The sequence below is a fragment of the Stenella coeruleoalba genome (assembly GCF_951394435.1).
Source record: "Stenella coeruleoalba genome assembly, chromosome: 3".
NCBI classification, from domain to species: Eukaryota; Metazoa; Chordata; class Mammalia; order Artiodactyla; family Delphinidae; genus Stenella; species Stenella coeruleoalba.
In genome coordinates this window covers 140,039,495-140,057,301 of record NC_137148.1, presented here as the reverse complement: position 1 = coordinate 140,057,301, position 17,807 = coordinate 140,039,495, and the positions used below count along the sequence as shown (strand labels likewise).

Here is a 17,807-nt window from a genome sequence, read left to right as displayed (position 1 = left end):
ATCCTCTAAACTGTTCATTGGCCCTGAAAACAACTTCCACCTTCTGGAAATCATGAAAAGGGATTAATGTTACAAGCTTAGGTTCCAGCATATTTTATGCAGCCTATGGTCCCAATAATCAATATTTAGGGGAGAACTTTGATATTTTGAACTTTTTATTTTCCTAACTATATTTTGATTAAATTATTTGTACAAAGAAAATTGTGCTGGTGGGAATAAGTGCTTTCTTACATTTTTCCAGGAGATAATTATCAGGTGCAGTAGAAGGAGCTAATCCATTTTAGTGATACTCAGTTAGGAAAGGTATCAATTATTATTTGCAAAAAGAATGATTCAGTTGAATAAGTCCCTCCTAAATATGCTCTCTTCCTTTGAACTATTTTGGAACTATAATTGCAGGTTTTATATTCTTTATTGCTTTAGAGAAGACTAAACAATAAACTCTACATGAAGTTCCAAATTAAGTTTATGACTATATATATACATGTATATTTATATGAATAAGTATATAGACATGTATATATTACATGTATGCAGGCATGCATATTTTTTAGTAAGAGCTCTCCAGAACAAATATTTCATGTTTAATGTATTTTCTTCTTGGTACCCATGATTAATATTCTCCAGATAAGCCAATTTCTTCTGAAGGAGAAAAGTCAATGCAAAAATATACAATGTCCGTCAGCCTCCCTCTGAAATATCTTATTAAAACTTGACTTTTTTCTTCAAATACATGATTAAGAGAATGCCCTCTGTCCTTAGTATATATAATAGCACTAAAAGCCTTGAATTTAATCCCTTAATCTTTAATGCTTAAAGGAAACAGCCATTTTGCGTTCTCTATGTAGGTTATCAGCTATACCTTTAAAAACAGCTTCTATTTTAGCAAACTGAATTTCCAAAAGGAATTATCATGAACATATAATCTAGCTGAGAGAAGCTCTTTTTTAGTAGAATCTGAGTGAATTGATTCCCTAGTCATAAAGGTCCTCAATTTCTCATCAAATTTGACTTACATGTTTAACTGGAAACAAAGAATCAGCTTATAGCCAAACCAGGTATCTCCATAAGTCTTCCAAAGAATTGAGGCTGAAATCTAAACTTACCTACCCCATTTATATCACAAAACAACTAGGCCCTATAACCTATGATTTTCTCCTACAACAAACAAGTGTAACAATTCTAAACAGGCAGTCTGGAAATCTATCATGTCACTGACCAGAAAGAAAATTTTGGTGTGTTAGGTGACCTTTTAAAATACCATGCTTCTATCATAAAGTGAAAGTGTATTTTTTGAATTATAAAGTTATTATACTCAGAAAAAAACTACCCTGCTTGGACATTTTGTTTAAGAGTATAATTTATTTTAAAAACTTTTAAAATAGACATTTTAGTTTCTATTTTCTGTCCACTACCATAGGCAAAAGAATGTTTTCAGAAGAATATTTCTGAGACCATAGTAAACAAATATTCCTAATGCTGGTTATCATTTCGGCTCTGACTAGGTGACATTGAAATTGTTTGTTTATTATTGTTCTATTGGAGGATCAGGGAGCATGAACAGAGATTGAAGACAAAGACTTTCCAGAGATGAATAAAATCAGTTAGCCAGCTTGAAATTGCCACTTCCCAGTAGGTTATTATTAATAGAGAAATGTATTCACTCAAAGTTATTAGCAGATGCTCCTTTTGTCACAAAAAAAATTATTTTTCCTACACATAGATACATTTTTTTAAAGCCCAAATAGGAAGGCATCCTTGGTACTTCATATCATGTAACATTTTCCTTAAACTGGATAATATGGCTGTTTTATTGATATAATTAGTTTAGTTAAACATTCTCAGATGCTTGCTCTCCTCTTTCTTACATCAGATTAAATAAAGCCTGACAAATCCTTCAGATTTTAATTTTTAATAGTCTTTCCTAATGAAAGAACTATCCTGAAGGGTGATCCATAGAGAAATTTTTTCACCACTATACATCTTCAGTTCCATTGAAACTTCAGCAAAATAGCAAACTATAGAACATCTTTAATCATACTAAGAAAACTTCCTCGTCATGCTTCCTCAGCTTTCAACCCAGCTCTTCTTGTTAGACTTCTGATAATTCAGCCATTCTCAAGCAAAACCTCTCCAGTTGCGAAATCTGAGGTTCTTTGTATAGTCCAGCTTACTGTAAACAAGCCACAGAATTTTAGCAAAAGGTGCTATTGCTATTTATAGTCCTTAATATTTACTTCTTTTAGAAATTTCTTATGTCTTCTAAAAACTCAAATTCATGTTTTTTAAAAACTTCATAAGCCTCAAATCATGGATTGTGCCAATTCAATTTGAAATGTTCTTATGTCAGTTCAGATTTGTAAACTTGTAATGTTTATCATTATTTACTTTTTCCTAATGATGTAAGAAAAAGTATATGAGTGAAAAGCTGCCAGTATATCCCTGTCAGGAACATCTTTTGGAAACTAGAAAGGTTCAGAGATGTACCACAACATTTTTTTAAAGAGCACTGATGATGCTCAATTTTATCATTTAAATGTGTATGACCTATGATCAAGTTATTAAGCTCTGCGTGGGTCAGTTTCCTAATTTTTAAATGTGTATAACAATAGTATCTAGTTCATAGGTGCTATGAACTGAATTGTTTCTCCAAAATTCATATGTTGAAGCTCTAACCCCCAATGCGATAGTATTTGGAGACAGAGCCTTTGAGAGGTAATTAGGGCGCGTCTTCACAATACTGTTAGTGACCTTATAAAAAGGGACACCAGAGAGCTTGCTTTCTCTCTCCGAGAGTGCACACACTGAGCAAACGTCATGTGAGCACACAGTTGATAGCAGCCATCTACAGACCAGGAAGAAAGCTCACACCAGAACCTGACCATACTGGCACCCTGATCTCAGACTTCTAGTCTCCAGAACTATAAGAAAATAAATTTCTGTTGTGAAAGCCACCGCGGCTATCGTACTTTGTTATGGCAACATAACTAAGCTAATGAGACTATCACTATATACATAACATACATAAGTCAGTTAATATAAAATGCTTAGAATCATGCCTGGCACATGTTAAGATCACCATATTTTTTAACAATTATTTTTATTTGGTATCTAGAGTCATAAACGTTATAAAAACTTAGATTATCAAGAGTTCTTAAAGACTACCCAGTTCAACTGTACTTTATCCTCACAGTTGCCAGCAACTGGTTTTCCTATATGTTATCTAAAGCCACCAAACTGGCTTACCCCGTTACACAATTAAATGTTAGCAGCACACCCAGGCCTCCAAACTCTCATCACATTATTTTAGGAAGCAGCATTCAGAGTGCAATTTTAGAGTTATGATATTTTTAAAAGCAACAACAATTGTATTTCTACTAGGCTCATTTTGTTCTTCTAATAAAATCTGTCTAGATACTTTAATTGTAATGTTCACCTAGGGCAAAATCCATACACATATGTACTGTATATCTATATCCATCCTTATAATCCATCTATCTATCCATCTGTCTAGACAGATAGATACGTTTATGTTTATATACAAACACATACATACAGTCGTAACAGAACTCAAAAAAAAGTAAAGTCAAAAGAAAGACCTGGTTATTTGAGTAATAAGACATTTTTGGTCTTTAGAAACAAAATTGTTTCCTAGGGGCTACTTCCACGGAAACCTGCTCCACGTGCTAGAATAAATTGTACTTGATAGTTTTTAATTGATTCTATATAGAATGTTTTGAGGCAAAGATATTTTAAATAGTTCTTAATGCCTGTAGGTATATCCAGAATTGAATTAGTGTTGTTTAAAGTTATTCATTACCTACAGTTAATGGCAGACTAATTTCAGGGAATTGCTTTAAATTTTTATCTACTACAGAGTTCAGTTAACTTTTGTTTTCTTAGAAATGATTTAACATAGTATCAAGTTGCACACTGCTTTGAGATATCTTTTTCTTTATATTCCTATGGCTAGCCTTCAGATCCTTTATCACAGCACTCCTAGAATATTCTTCTAATTTTACTTTCCTTCTCCTTCAATCTGAGACACAGTATAAAGTAGTAGTAAGGGCACAGATGTTTGCATTTGAGCCCACTAATTCAAATCTCAACTCTTCCACTTTCTAGGTAAATGAGTTGGAGAAAATTACTCAACTTTTCTAAGTTAGTTTTGCATAATGTTTACCCCATCTTCCCTTCAATGACTTCTCACTGGTTATAAAACACAATCCCAATTGTTCTTGTAGTCTGTCAGTTCCACAACCATGTAACCTACCCCTTGCTATGTAATCTGACATCTGTACCAAACTAAATATTGTACTCTCTTGCCTTTTTTAAGCCTGTTCTACATAAACTATTGTTCATGCAGTTTTCCTTACCTGCATGTGGGTTTTTTGGTAAGTCCTCTCATTATTTTTCTTGTTAGCTTTTTTCATTTGCAATTTTTTTTTTATTTAGTAGATCGTATTTTTTACAGCTGTTTTAGGTTCACAGCAAAATTAAGTAGAAAGTAGAAATCGCTTTTTCCATGAAAACTCCAATCTATATGAGGTGCCATCTGTATGTTAAATTTCACACAGCTCTTACTTGTGATATTATTCCTTATATTACTTTATTTGTCACCACTCTATTTCACTTAAGTGTTATGTATTGCAGAATTTAAGTTAGCATTATTTTGGCAGTACCTCAGTGATTCTCTCTAGTGACCACAGAAAATGTGAGGTTAGATGAAAAGTCTATTTTCCCCACACATCTCTCAGGGCTCATACTAGCATTTTCTCCAAGAATAAAATGGAAGGATGAGCTCTGCAAAGCATGTTATTCAATTTGTTCATTGTAGCAGACATTACTACTGTCCTACTGCTACCTGGATCCTGGCTCCTTCTAGACACATGGTAGGACTGTACTGTCTCACTCTGCTGAAGTTAAGTATGGCCATTATCACATGCTTTGACCAATAAAATGTGAACATAACTTGCATTATAACTTTCAGCTAGAAGCATTAATTTGCCAGTTCTCTCTGCCTTTCTTTTCCTCTGCCATTGCAATCATGGGAGCATGTGTAGATGTGAATGTTTAACGCTACACGTGTTTATAGAGGACAAGTGTATGGAGAGTTTCCCAGATTCAAAATAAATTTTCATGAGAGAGGAATAAACTTTGGACTTTAAACCACTGAGATTTAAGCCATGGATATTGGTTGTCATTGTAGCATAACCTAACAAATCCTGACAGACATAAATATGTAAGTTTATCTGAACAACAAAAACAAAAAGCATCTGAGTCTCTTTTACCTACTACTCTTTAATTGTTCTTTAGATAATGAGTTGATTGCATTTCTTAGTCCACCTTTACTCACTAACTCATTAAGTAAAGATTCATTTAAAGTTTTCTATATGCATGAAACTGGACAAGTTGTTGGGGATGAAAATAATAAACTGGATAGATGTGATCCCTAACCTGATGTATCTGACATTCTTGTGCAGAAGGCCAAACATGAATAAATAAATAAATATAATTCAACAAACAAAACAGTTATAAAATATTATAAGAGCTATAAAGGAAACAAGCAACGGTCTAACAGAGAATACAGGAAACTTACTTTAGTTATGATAATCAGAAAATCTCTATGATGTGGTGAGATTTTATCTGAGTCTTAATGGCTAAAAAGGACACTTTAAAGCAACTGCACATACTGAAAAATTTTGAAAGTCACCACACCTGGCCAGGGAAATGCATAGGCTCAGAAAAGACCTAAGAAGATCTAAAATTTGTACCTCAGACTTATCTGTGTCACAGAGGCAGTGTACATCAATCAAAGACAAAACAATAAACACACAAACAACCCCCCCCCAAAGTAAAGCACAGCAAACCATAGGGAAGTAGGATAATGTGATCTCCAGGATTAAAGCCATTAGATTTAACTGTCCAATATTCAATAAAAGAATCATGAGGCATACAAAGAAAAAGGAAAGTATGGCACATTCAAAGGAAAAAAATCAACAGAAACTGTCCCTGAAAAAGACCAATGGCAGACCTACTGAACAGAGACTTTAAGGCAACTGCTTTGAGGATGCTCAAAAAAATGAAAGGAAGATGTGGAGGAGGTCAAAGAGCAATGTGTGAACAAAATGGAATGATTGATAAAGAGATAGAAAACATAAAAAGAAATTCTGGAGCTGGAAAATACAATAATTGAAATGAAAACCTCACTAGAGGGATTAAAAGACAGATTAGACCAGGCAGAAAAAAAGAAAGAGTGAACTTGAAGATAGGACAATGGAAATCATCGTGACTGAGGAACAGAAAGAAAAAATATTAAAGAAATGTTAGCAGAGCCTAACAGACCTGTGGGAAACCATCAACTGGATCAATATATGCATTGTGGGAGTTATATAAGAAGAGAGAGAGGAAGGGGCAGAGAGAATATTTAAAGAAATAATGGCTGAAGTATCCAAAATTTGATGAAAGGCATGAATATAAACTTCCAAGGAGTTCAGCAAACTCCAATTAAGGATTTGAACTAAAAACTAAAAGACACCTGCATCAAGACATGTTATAATCAAATTTTTGAAAGACAGACAAAGACGGACTCTTCAAAGCAGCAACAGAAAAGTGACTTGTCACATACAAGGAGGATCTTTAAAAAGATTAGTGGTATATAAATCAAGAAATTAAAGATATAAATAAATGGAACACATCCCATGTTCATGGGTTAGAAGACAGTATTGTTAAGATGTCAATACTACCTAAAGTGATATACAGATTGAATGCAATCCCTAACAAAATCCCAATGACTTGTTTTGCAGAAATAGAAAAAACCATTCTAAAATTCATATGGAAACTCAAGCACCCTGAATAGCCAAAACAATCTTGGAATAAAGCTGGAGGAGTCACATTTCCTGATTTCAAAACTCACTACAAAGCTACAGTAATCAGTACTGGCATAAAGGCAGACATATAGACCAAAGGAATATAACAGAGAGCCCAGAAAAATAAACTTTCACATACATGATCAAATGATTATTGACAAAAGTGCCAAGACCTTTCAGTGGAGAAAGGACAGTATTTTCAACAAATGTTGCTAGGAAAACTGAACATCCACATGCAAAAAAATGAAGTTGGACCTTTACCTAACACCATATATAAAATTAATTTAAAATGGATCAAAGATCTAAATGTAAAACTTAAAACTATCGAACTCTTCAAGAAAACATAGGGCAAACATTTCACAATATTGGATTTGGTAATGATTCCTTGAATATGATACCAAAGGCACAGGCAACAAAAGAAAAAACAGACAAATTGCACTGAAAACTAAAAAGTTTTGTATATCAAAAGACTATCAACCAAGTAAAAAGGTAACACACAGAATGGGATAAAATATTGGCAAATCATTTATCTGATAAGGAATTAATGTCTAGAATATATAGAGATCTCCTAATAACAACAAAAAAGCAAAGAATGTTATTCAAAAAATGGGCAAAGGACTTGAATAGATATTTCTCAAAGAAGACATACAAATGGTCAACACATATGTGAAAAGATGTTTAACATCATTGTTCATTACCAAAATGAAAATCAAAACTACAATGAGATACTTGTTCAAATACATTAGGATGAATACTGTCTAACAAATAAACTGACACAGAGAAAATCACAAGTGTTGGTAAGGATGTGGAGAAAATGGAATCCAGTACACTATTGGTAGGGATGTAAAATGGTAAAGCTACTGTGAAAGGCAGTATGGTGGTTCTTCAAATAATTAAAAGTAGAATTATCATATGTCCAGCAGTTCTAATTCCAGGTGTAGAATTGAAAGAATGCCTGGAAGAGTTATTTGTACACTCATGTTCATAGTAGCATTGACAGATGACTGGATAAACAAAATGTGGTGTATACATTTGGTCCTCTGTATCTGCAGGCTATGCCTCTGCAGATTCAACCAACCAAAATTGAAAGTTCAATCCACTGTTGATTGAATCCATGGGTGCAAAATCCGCAGATACAGAGGGCCAACTATATTCATTGTACTATGCCATTTTATATAAGGAACTTGAACATCCATGGATTTTGGTATTTGCAGAGACTCCTGAAACCAATCCTCCAAGGATACTGAGGGATGACTAGACATACAAGGGAATATTATTCCACCTTAAAAAGGAAGGCAATTCTGACATATGCACAACATGGATGAACCCTGAGGATATTATGCTAAGTGAAGTAAGCCAGTCACAAAAAGACAAATACTGTATGATTCCACTTACATGAGGTACCTAGAGAAGTCACTCGTTGAAACTAAAAGTAGAATGGTGGTGTCCAGGGGCTGGGGGTAAATGGGAATGGACAGTTATTATTTAATGGGTATAGAGTTTCAGTTTTACAAAATGAAAAGACTTCTGGTGATGATGGTCATGGTGGCAGCACAACATTATGAATCTATTTAACACTAAAATGGTAAATTTTATATTATGTGTATTTTACCACAATAAAAAAGTTAGAAAAAAAAAAATGATATGCTGGCCAGGAGGTGGGCTACTCAGAGCTCTCTTCTGGCAACTGGAATAAAAGAGCAGAATATAGTTGGAGATGCTCTACCCTGGGGACAACATCTTAGAGATGAGTGAAAACAAAAAGAAAAATAAAAAATAAAAGAAAGCATGAAGGTGGTTGTTACTTTTAGATTTACGGTACAATTGCACTGATTTATATTATAGCCTTTGTAGTATTTGGGAGTTGGAGATAATTCACAATCACTCTATGAAATGATGATTGTAAGATAATTAAATAGAGCACATTGTGACAGGGTGTAGTTAGATCCTGTTTTTTAAAATCATTTTGACACTCTCTGCCTTTTAATTAGTTAGTCCATTAACCTTTAAAGTGCTTATTGATAAGCTTGGTTTGCTTCTACCACTTTGTTTTCTACTGTCTCCTTTCCTTTGTTGTTGCTGCTGTTGTTTTGTTCTTTGGTTTCCCCTTGCCTGTTTTTTAAAACTTTAATTTTTTAAATTCCATTTTTTCCCCAGGCTTTCTAGTTTAATACACACACATCAGCACCTTAAACTCCACATTTGGGGGAGAATTTGGAAAAGTGGGGAAGGACTCCCAATCCACACTGAAAAAAACAGAGTTGTGTTTCAGTAACATCACGTTAATTTCCATTTTAATTTCTACATTGGCTATTACTTATGCTTATTTTCATTTTAAGTAGTTGCCACAGGGATTAAAATATATTTTTAACTTTTTCATATGTCATCTACGGTTAATTTTGTATCAGTTCATGTAAAACATAGACATCTTAAAAGTGTGGTGTCATACTGTACAACATAAACCGTTCCATAAATAATATTGTCCTGTACATACATTCATCTTCTTTTTTTCAATTAATATTTTTATGAGACATGTATCTGTGCAGTTCTAGTTTATTGTAACTGGTATTTATACAAAGGATTATTTAATATATTTTATAAATTTATTTCTTGTTGATAGGCTATTGATATAGTTATAGCCACCTTAAAAAAAAAAAGCCAGTTTTGTTAGGGTCCTCCAGAGAAACAGAATCAATAGGAGACAGATACATAGGTTCATAGATAGATACATAGATATAGATGTATAGTATACACACACATAGAGTATAAGTCCCATTATGAGGGCAGGAGAAGACCAATGTCCTAGTTCAAGTGGTCAGGCAGAGAAAGGGCCTGAATTCTCCCTTTTGTCACCTTTTTGTTCTATTCAAGCACTCAACCGATTGGATGATGTCCTCCCACATTGTGGGAAGTTATCCGCTTTACTCAGTCTACTGATTCAAATGCTAATCTCATCCAGAAACACCCTCATAGACACACTCTGAAATAATGTTTAGCCAAATATCTGGTCACCCCCCAGTCTAGTCAAATTGACACATGAAAACTAACCATCACACCAATAGTTCTAGAATAAAAATTCTTGTACTTATCTTCTTATGTATATGTATTAGTTATTAACTAGGGATACACTTAAAAGTAAAATTGCTATGTGAAAGTGTATGCCAATCTTCAGCTTTACTAAATATTCCCAAATTGCTATCTGAAGTGGTTAAATTAAATGAGACTGTCATCAGCAACAGATGAAAGTTCTATCTGGTTGTTCCACAAACATGCCAGTCTTGCCAGTCTCTTTAGTTTTTACTTTTCTGATGACTTATGGGAGTAGGAATAGGGCAACAGTTTTCTCTGGGTGTTTTGCTGCAATAGGGCAAATATTGTCTAAAAGTTTTCTGCTTTACTAGGGTGCCCCTTTCCTAATCCTTTGGCAAGAGAGAGTAAACATTTGTGGGGCTCTTTTTAAAATTTGTCTTTACCCACTGGCATTTCTAGGTTGAAAGTTTCTTCACTCAGTCCAAGATACATGAGGCAAAAAGAAAACTCTAGGAACATGCTACAATATGGCTAATCAGGTCCCAATGTTCCTAGCTTGCCTACCTTCTCTCTCTTTCAGAGTTTTCTTGTGTGTGTGTGTGTGTGCGCGCACGCGCATGTGTTTAAATATGTAATTTGCAAGGTTTTAGCTGTATTTAATGGAACAAATAGGGAGACCTGCATCTACTCCATCTACTGTTATTTCATATGAACTTTGCAATTGGTTTGTTATGTGTTGTGAAAAACCCAGTTGTGATTTTGACTGAAATCACTTTGAATTTAGTTATTGATTTAAGGAGTTTTACTTCTGTGTTCTGCAAGTGCTTTATAATTTGCTACATAAGGTTCTTGTACCTATTTTGTTAGATATATTTCTTCATACATTTTACATTTTTACCAGTAGGATCTCTTATTTTCTAATTGGTTATTGCTGATATATAGGAATGTTGGTGATTTTTGTATTCATATCTCAGATCTTGTAACCTTGAACTCTCTAATGCTAATATTTTATCTGCAAATTCTTTTAGAGTCAATATGTGGATTATCATATAATCCACAAATAACAACTGCTTTGTCTCTCCTTTTTCAATTTCTTACTTCTTATATATATATTTTTTCTTATCTTATTGCATTTTCTAGGATACCCAGTAGTTAATTTGAAGACATCTCTATTTTATGCCTGATTTAAAAGGACACTCATTTTTTTATTATTCTGTAATTAAAATCTTTCATTATTCATTTATATTTCAATAATTATAGCTTTCTCTTCTTCCTGTTAGTGTTAATATATGAAATTTTAACTGTACACATCTAGAAACATTAAAAATTGGTTTAAGGAAAAAGATATTATGTCATAGTTAATGTAATAAAGATTCCCTAAAGGCATGATATTATAAAATCAGTTTACTGCTTTACAGAATTATAAAGAAATTTAAGTGGATTTTAGCTGTAGTCTGTTTTTTTCCTTGAGGCCACTGATCAGACTTAGTATTTTTACATGTAATTACCAGAGTTATCAAGTAGACCAGGTGTTAGTAACTGAAATGATGGTAACTCCATATTAATCACCTTCTTGTACTCATATATATATAGACTATATATAGACTAAGCTTTATTTAGAGTGTTCATTTGTATACCTTAAATAGGTAAAATTTCATTCTTATGTTTCAAAGAAAAAAATATTTCTGTCTGTAATTCTTAATAGGGTAAATTATTAACATTTTAATAATGTCAGCTAGGGTCTTCTTGACAGATGTCAGCTAGGGTCTTCTGGACATTAAGATTGTGGTAGGAATTATTCAAGTACACACATTTAATGGCTGAGAACTTCACAAGATTTCTGCTAACCTCTGGTGTTAAAGCACAGTTCAGTTCCTTCATCTGTACTATCAAGTACAGATATTATATTCTACCACCATGTCAAAATTAGTATAAAGCTCAGCCTTTATGCCTGATTGGGCAAGAGAATTCATTACACCAAGAATTTTATAAATTGGTTTATGGGTTCAGATTGCATCAAATTCCACACTGATTTCCACTGACGTGCAGAACAAACAACTGTTCCTCTATTATTTTCTGTCCCCTGGTGCAGCGTTACAGCATCTAGACCAAGTTCCTTCTGTGTCTCAGCACCTGTCCTTTTTGTATATTTTAAAGTCATCTTTTATTTTTCCAGCCTTGTTTATTCCCACAAGCCCTCAAAAAATTGAAGCAACAATCATGCTTTTCCCTCCCCACATGAATCTTTAAAGGCAAAAGATTCATTCAATTATGAAGAGAAGCATGACTATGGATTTAAAGTCATCTTTAAAAATAAAATTGCCACTTTTTTCCATATAAAAAACACATCACTTTGTACAACAAATTAGTAACTGTTTCCAAGGTAACATAATATTTATAAACTTCTTACATGTGCATCCTCATCATTTCTCTAAAACAAATTCAGTTTTGTGGTAATTTCATAGTCACATTTTTAAAGTGTTCGGTACTACTAGAATTAAACCTTTTTAACTTCTATGAAACAGTCATATCCAAAAGAACGTTACTCATTAAAACCACACTATAAATCATATTTTCAGAGCATGAACCCAGAGAAGAACATAGCAGAAAATGAATAATCTATGCAGCTTCATGCCTTTTCACATATTGATTTACATGTCACTTGTCTGCAATTATTGTTTAAATACAATTCACTCTTTCCCAATAGAATACTATTATCATTACTGCATACAAGGATCAGACTTACATTAAAATGGTTTAAACCCAAGCCCAACTTTATTGTTGTTTTGTTGTTTTCACTTGGAATATTAAAGATTATTTTAGCACAAATGGAACACATATACTTGAACATTGTAGCCATCTGTATTGAATTCTATCATTCATCTGAGATCTTCTTCCTGATATTTATCAATATAAGATTGGCTAACCCTTCTCGTGACAAGTGTAAGAGCATGTTGATGGCCTGAAGACCATCACCTATACAGTTTCCGTCTGTTGCACTGTTTGTACAGGGGAATCCTATAACAAAGATGCTAAGTATGATTTCCTACTCTGAAAATTAAACGTTTCACCTATTTTTTAAAAAAAGAAATTAAAGAGGAATCTCAAGCCAAACCAAAGATTCCTTCCTCCATGATAACTGGCCCCAAATAACCCCACATGGGATGGACATGCTCATTCATTTTTGCTTCATTCTCTGTCTTCAAACTGGAGACAGTAATCAGATGCAATTATTAGAAACCCCGACTTCATCATTCCTACCCAAGGGTGAAATGGCCTAGAGTCAGTGCTTCCAATTACGCTGGGTGGCCCAGAAATGGACAAGCTGATTTACAGATAGCTGTGCTTAGTTCTATCCCAAAGGTCCCAGAGGAAACGCCTGGAGCAGAAGCTGAATCTTCCTATCAAGTGGCTCTCAGCTCTGTCACTAGCTACAGAATTAAATAGAATGCTGAACCTGGAAGAGAGGTTTTTTTCTCTTACACTATGGTCAGTTCTTAAATCACTCCAACATTAATAGGAAAATTCCATAGGCACACTTGCATGTCCTCATTAAAGTATAGAAATTAAAGAAGAAGTGACAGAGTAATCACTAAAACCAACGACAGAGGAGATGCCCATAGGAATAACAGACTCAGTTCACATTTTAAGTAGTTCAGTCTGAAAATTTCAAAATGCAAATTCCTTTTAGGGAACTGGTATCAAAAGCATGCTCGGTCACATATAACATGTCCCATGCTGTTTTGATCAATTGAAATTATTCTTACTATTTTGGGCTTTTTAAACCATTTGCTACAGAATTCTTCTTTTTGGCCATCTTAAAGAGGGAGTCAGTAAAAGAGTAAAATTTAACAGACTTAACATTGCTTTGTTTATTGTTGGGTAGAAAGTAAAGCCCTACCCGTTCTCTGCTTCCACGAGAAGCAGACACACACACACACACACACACACACACACACACACACACACACTCTTCTCCAAGGTACTTCATGGAAGCTGACTTTTAAAACAACTCCTTGTCATTTTGGACATAGTGCAAAATCTAGAACTTTATAATATAAAACCTACACCAAAATGGCACATCTCCTTTTTTATTTTCAAAGATATCACTTCTTTCCATGTAAAGGAAGGAGCCGGAAAATGAAAAATGCTTTTTAGTCCATAGCCTGAGAAGTTCCAAATCTTTTTTGAAACCAACCATAAACAGTCCTGGCAAAAGGCAAAAGAGAAATGTCTATATTCAAGTGAATATTTGCATGTTTTTCAAGACCCACCATGATTAGATCTCTGGTTTTGATGCAAAGCAAAATGCTACCTAAAAGACAGTTTTCTGGAAAGAAACTTTTAATGGTGAATAAGAGGATGAGGAAGTTTAGAGAAAGAAATAAGAAATTTATAGTGTCTGACTTGTATAGAAAGAGAGAGTGTAAAGGGAGGCCTGCATTCCTCTGTGGAGATGTGATCTGCTATCTAAAGCTAGAATTTTAAGAGAAAATAGTACAGGAAAAAAATTCACATTCCATCACCTCAACAGCCCTCCCTTCCTTGGTAAGGGTATCTGTCCACCATAGCAAACGGTGCAGAGGAGAGATGCTGAGCATTTAATGTGTTTAATAAAATTATATTACGCTGCGGACTTGCATTTGTCATCCTTGTAAGGTAATAAAAATCTACCTTTCCTGAGAAAGAATGACACCTGTAAAACTGTTCCAGACAGGTTAAAAATTTTGAAAATGCAAAGTAATCATAAACCTACAAGACATCCAAAGAGGGTAAGATTCAGAAATCAGTGTGAAATTTTTGTTTTGGGGTAAAGTGCAGAAGCTAGAGTTTCAATTGTAAGTAAAACAAGCAAACTTAAAAGTGCCATTTCTTTTTTGTGTATGTACTTAAAAAAAAGAAGAAATTTCAGTATCATCATTAACAAGTAACATTTAATATAAGGATCTAGAAATAGTAGTTGAAAGTACCTGTCAAAGGGGGTGGGGGACAGGAAAAGGATGATGCATTGTAGAGGCCACTCAGAAATTCAGTTCAAATATGTATTCATCCAGACACAAGATGCTGCTGAGAGAGGTGAAGGAGGTTGATTTTTTTATGCATGTGAAGTGATTGAAGAACTAAGACAATGTGTGTACTATAGCATCAATTATCAGAGGAGTTCTGAGAAAGGAAAGATCCAGGTGAATAACAGACATCTGAGAAGGCTTCACGGAGAAGGAGGAACCTAAACTAACCTAAATGAGAAAAGTGGAATTTCAATCAGCAAGTTGGAGGAAGAGAAGAATGAGTTCCAGATCGGAAAATAGCCCAAACAGGAAGGAACTAATATTGTCTATTTGGGGCCTGAGATTGTCCAGGATAGGTAACAGTAGAAAAGGTTTACTTTAATATGTGAGGAGAGATGAGGTTAAATAAAAATTATGGAGAATATTAGAATAAGTAGTTTAAATGCTTTACACACAAAAACAAAAACTACAACAACACTATGGGACCAATTTTATTAAACATTTAACTAGCATTACCTCATGTTATCCAAATAGCAACTCTAGAAACACAGGTAGTAATATTATCCCCATTTTACATATGAGGAAATTAAGGCTTGAAGTAGTTGACTAATATGATTGATAACATGGATATAATTTAGAAAAGTCAGGATTAAAACCCAGGTTTGTGATTTTAAAGCCCATGCTCCTGACTGCTGTATTTCATTGCATCATTATAATTTTGTAAAATACATATCCTTGGTCTCTACAAGTATTTCACTAAAGAGAAATAAAAACCATTGCATTGATTAGAATCACATATGTATATGAAACAAGTTGAACATTCTCTAATGTTGAATGCAGGTAGAAGGAGGGATAAAAGAGATTGTAGAACAATTAGTCAGCTGGAGCTGTAAGCAAGAACAGCTCAGGAGTGGCACAGGGTTTTATAAGCCCGGTCAAGCAGTCTGGACCTTATCCAGAGGATAAGGGGGGAGCCATTGGAGCATCGGCAGTAAGTGGAATAATCACGTGTGCTTTAAAAACGTGTTCTGGTTACAGTGCAGAGAATGGTTGGATGAAGTTGGTGGTGGGGAACACTATTTAGCTAGCTGTAGAAGGAATCAAAGCTCAAGGTAATGGTGGCCTGACTTAAGAGGCAGAAATAATGGGCCTTGGTAACTGAGTCAAACGATATCTAGGTTTGTGACTTGGATAATGGGAGACAGTAATTCTACTTATAGAGTCGGGGATCTCAAAAGGATAGGGAGAAATGATGAGTTCATTTGGGGACTTGATAAGTTTGAAGTGCTTTTGTGGCATTCAAGTAGACATCTCTAATGGTTGGAGATACAGATATGATACTCAGAAGCGAGGTGTGGCCTAGGTGTCAAGATTTGTGATTCGTTAAAGCCATAGGAATATGAAAGATTATCCAGGATGAGTGTGCACAGTAAGAAAGGAAGGGGGAACTAAGACAAAACCCCGAAAAAACAAAAGCCTTTCAACAATAAAGGAAGAGGACGCTAAAGAGGGGAATTAGAAAAAATGACACCAGAGAGGAAACCTACTCTTGTGTGTGGGGTACTTGAAATTAAAAAGAGAGGTTTTTCAAGATGGAAGAAGTGACAACCTATAACAAACGCTGATGAGAGCTCCAGTTAGATTAAGGAGACGAGAGACCACTGAGTCAGCAACTGAAGACATTACTAGTCATACATCCTAAAAGGATTAGAGGCCAAATTATAATGGATTGAGAGGTTAATTATTTTAAAAAGCCAGTGTATGTAGATTAGTAATTTCCAAAGATCAGTGCTGATGCCTAATCAAGTTTTCACAGATCAGAAGCAAACCCCCAAAACTAAAAGCATCAGTTTTGTTTGATGAAGCTAAATTACTCTATGAAATTGTTACCCTAAGATAATATCCCTCCAAATTTTTAATACTAAAAATACATTTCTGTTATAAAGTGAGAGTGTTAGGAGATAGTAGTAGTAATTTTCAAATACTCTTGCTAGTTGAATCTATATACCATTCCAAATTCTGCAACCTACCATTGCTGCTGAATTTCAAGTGTTTGATTCTAAAGGAATGGGTATCCAAAAGAATGTCTCAGCATTCCCTGATGGGTAGAGGGGAGGTAGAATAAAGGGGAATGCTACATGTCTGGCAATGGCATTTGCTTCTTTCTAAGTACAGAGTATAGTTCTGAAGGGTCAGTAGAGAGGTATTTGCATTTTGTCTTTGGCAGTTTCATTATGTTGTCGATTATTACACTGCAATGTTCTAATAGGAGTTTCATCATGCATTCAAATTGAATAGAGGATTCATTTAGCCACCACAACGAATTGAGCTCAGCAGGCTTCACTTCAGGAACTTCTGTGGTGTCAAGTGGTCAGTCCTTCAGTTTTAATTTCTAGATATATGAGATGCAAATTCCATGATCTTTTCTTCTCTGATAGAGCAAATGGCTCCAATTACATTCTAACATATCCTTAACTGGGAGGTAAATCACATCAGCTTGGGATGTGGTAAGATGAATCCCAAAGAAAAGATTAATTATCTTGTAAAGGTATTGTATTATCTTAATTGTTCACATCACTCAAGCTTTTCTAATTAGAAAAGTAAATACCAACCTAGGCAGGTTTTGCCCTTGCACAATTAAGAACAGGCTAAACATTTACATGAATTATACCTTTTCAAATATTTAAACTTGATAAGGCCAGCCATCACTTTATACTTGTTTTCCTGTCATCAGACTTCCCAAAGGTCAATTGTATTTCTCTTATAAAAAGTGAAAGAATAACAGTCTCCTACTAAATAACATAAATATTTCAGTGTATTGATGCTGCAATCAAGCCTACCAGTCCACGGTCCTCCAGCCCACGATTGTTCAGTGGTTTCCAAGATCCAGGATGCTTTT

The 17,807-nt window shown here is 34.4% G+C and overlaps 2 long non-coding RNA genes across 2 annotated transcripts in view; one reads left to right on the top strand and one right to left on the bottom strand.

Annotated features, from left to right (window-relative positions):
* LOC307185042 overlaps window positions 1-17,807 on the top strand; it is a 191,561-nt gene that overhangs the window by 172,215 nt on the left and 1,539 nt on the right. The gene's annotated exons all lie outside the window — the stretch shown is intronic.
* LOC307185040 overlaps window positions 1,857-17,807 on the bottom strand; it is a 413,650-nt gene continuing 397,699 nt past the window's right edge. Inside the window, exon 6 of the long non-coding RNA XR_013827857.1 lies at window positions 1,857-2,173. This is a non-coding gene — a long non-coding RNA (uncharacterized lncRNA). The remainder of the gene's footprint in view (window positions 2,174-17,807) is intronic.